At 37.1% G+C, this 2,730-nt stretch overlaps 1 protein-coding gene across 2 annotated transcripts in view; it reads left to right on the forward strand.

Annotated features, from left to right (window-relative positions):
• Positions 1 to 969: 969 nt before the first annotated feature.
• Positions 970 to 2,730, forward strand: part of LOC107093608 (GRAM domain-containing protein 4-like) — a 33,652-nt gene continuing 31,891 nt past the window's right edge. Inside the window, exon 1 of one of the 2 annotated variants that reach the window (XM_015388784.1) lies at positions 970 to 1,212. The gene's annotated coding sequence lies outside the window, so the exon portion shown is untranslated. The remainder of the gene's footprint in view (positions 1,213 to 2,730) is intronic. The other variant, XM_015388785.1, reaches the window with a different exon arrangement.

The raw sequence follows: 2,730 nt of genomic DNA on the forward strand, positions 1-2,730 counted from the left end.
TGGCCACCCCTATCATCGTTTCCCCCTAATAATCACGTGGAATATTCAAAACATTTTATTTTTATATATATTAGTTATTATTTTTTCATATATTCATAATTACTTGATAACAAAAACCCTGTGGTTAATTAAACACATCAATATACTATCATTAAAGACAGAATTCATGCTCTTTTCAGAACTAGATTTTGGGTTTTATGGGTTAAAGAGAAAATGATGTGTCTCTGCAAGTCATCAGTGAAATCATAGATAAATAACAATTTTAATAAAAAGGTATTAAATAATCTATTTATGTAGATATTAGTCCTTATAAATATCAATTTTATGCTGAATGATTACTGATAAAAGTAGGAAAGTAATGAAAATGGAAAAGATGTTCGCCCAAAACTCAAACCTGAAAGAATTTTATCCACTATACCTTTTATGTAAGCACGAATATTTGAATATATTCCTCTATTTGTTAGCAAATGCTTTAGGAAAGTATAGCTTTCCTTTATTTAGAAAATATGGATGTTTTGCTAATTAATTTTCCTGTTGGAACAGCATAGACTGACCGTGAGGATTTGGTGCCTATCTACTTACGGCCACCCCTCAGTGTACATTGGTTACTGCCTGGCCACCCTTATTAAAATTTTCTGGCTACGCCTCTGCTTTTAGTGTGACATGGATACTAAAAAAAGTGTTTAAATCGGACTTTATTGAAGTTTTACAAATCAGAGACCTGGTTTTAATAGTACTTTAAGTACTTTAAAATAATCTAATCCAGGTTAGACGTGTCTATGTGTTAATTTTTTTTTTTTTTTTTATTAGAGTAGATTAAAGATTCTGAAAGTGTAGAAACATTGTTTTCCAGAAGCCAACTTCAGCTTTGTTAAATAATTTAGTTTTGAAGGCGGTAACAAGCATAACACTGTCCCTTTAAGAGCCGCGTGCTCTCGTCACTTCCTCCTCGCGCCCCCTCCATTGGCTCACCTCAAAGGGTTAACTATTATTGTGTCAGGTGAAGGAGCGCCGCCTGCTTCTGTTCACATTACAGACACATTTAGATCCAGTTTGTGAGCAGAGGACACCTCCAAGTCCGGAACGAGTCTCAGGAATCATCACAGTTATCTGCTTCTGAGGTTTTCAATCGATGCTCTGAGGTTTTTTATTTTACTGTGGGCTTTCACTGCCCAAGAGACTCGAAAAGATTATTTAATCACCTGCTTTCCGGTAAGGAACCCGCTTGTTGTAACATTATTTTGTTTGTGTTGGAGGTTTTTCAGGGGATCCTGTGAACTCCGGACCAGTTGGCTTCCCTTTGGGTCACAGATCCCCCTCGGATTATAGATTATTTGGGTAAAGGGCAATTTCCTTAGTAATCTGGCCCCAGACGGGATCAGAACTATGTGAATGACAACAGGTTGTATGCAGAGTTAACAGAAAAGGATATTTAATGAAAATATGTGTGGAACTGACCAGGAATTAGAGACAAGATTAGGAAAAGCTGCAAAGATGTAATCTGTAACAACAAGTACATGCCATCCAATTAGATAACACATTGGCTTTAAAGTTATAGGATTAGATGTAAGTTATGGTTTTGGTAACAAAAGTGCCACCTTTTCTGTTCTCTGTTACAAACTAAAATTGCACAAACTAGGACAAAGATGGTAAATGTAAGGTCATTGATCAAAAAGAAAAAAAAACATCTGAGGTCTGAAATATACAAGATTATACAAAAGTAGTTTAAATTGTTGTACAAATTAATAAAAAAATGATGGAATTGTCTTTTAAGTTTGGAAACCTGAGAACAACTTTAGTTTTCCAGGCACTTTATTCTCTGTGCTTCCAGATGTTCAAATCTCATCTTTTCATTGTTCTATTTTTCCGCCTAGGGGTGCTGAATATGCCCAAATGATTTCAAATAAAGGTTTTTACAGTAGAGTCTACAATATTATATTTAAGCCCTTTAATTAAAGCTTTAAAACTATTAATGTTACATTTCTTTAGCAGATATTGAAGAAAATCTTCTATTTGAATTTGAATGTTGCTTATGTAGCCAACTCTAATTTCTGATCCATAAAACCAAAATGTAATAATGTAAATAAATAACTAGCTAAGAACAGACCTATTTTAGTTGCAGTGATTCCTTTAAAGACATAAAACTCCAAAGTACTGTGGAGCACGTTAGAGCGGCTCTGGCTGAGGTTGCTTTAGTTTATAAAGCTTAATTAAACACTTTAAAAAAGCAAGACATTTTTTCATAGTGATGGTTGCAGTGGAGTTTACCTTGTCGGTTCAAGACCTGGCTCCGGCTTTCAGTGTTGCTGTGTCTTTTGGCAAGACTCTTCACCTGCAGTAGCTACTGATGGTGGTCAGAGGGCCTGGTGGTGTAATTGTCTTACCTCTTCAAATCAAACAAATCAAACTTAAAGAAAAACGTGTCTGCCTATAAGAAAGTTTTAATAGGCTGTCAAAAGGATGAGATATAGCACACAGATGTTAATACACAAAAGCTCCTAACCATGCATGGAGGGTACCACCCCAAATCCAGCACCCTTAGACTGTATGCCAGCCGTAAGGATGGAGGCCGAGGACTAGTGAGCGTAACCCTTTGCTCACACTGGCTCCGGTGCGGTTACCGAGCCGACGGAGACCGCAACTCCCGCACACCCCCTCTCACACCACCCTTTTGACTACGGTGCGGTGCAGCTCTGCGGCTCCGGCAACAGGTCCGGTGATTTCAACAGT

The sequence above is a fragment of the Cyprinodon variegatus genome, unplaced genomic scaffold, assembly GCF_000732505.1.
Source record: "Cyprinodon variegatus isolate N-32 unplaced genomic scaffold, C_variegatus-1.0 Scaffold434, whole genome shotgun sequence".
Classification (NCBI taxonomy): domain Eukaryota; kingdom Metazoa; phylum Chordata; class Actinopteri; order Cyprinodontiformes; family Cyprinodontidae; genus Cyprinodon; species Cyprinodon variegatus.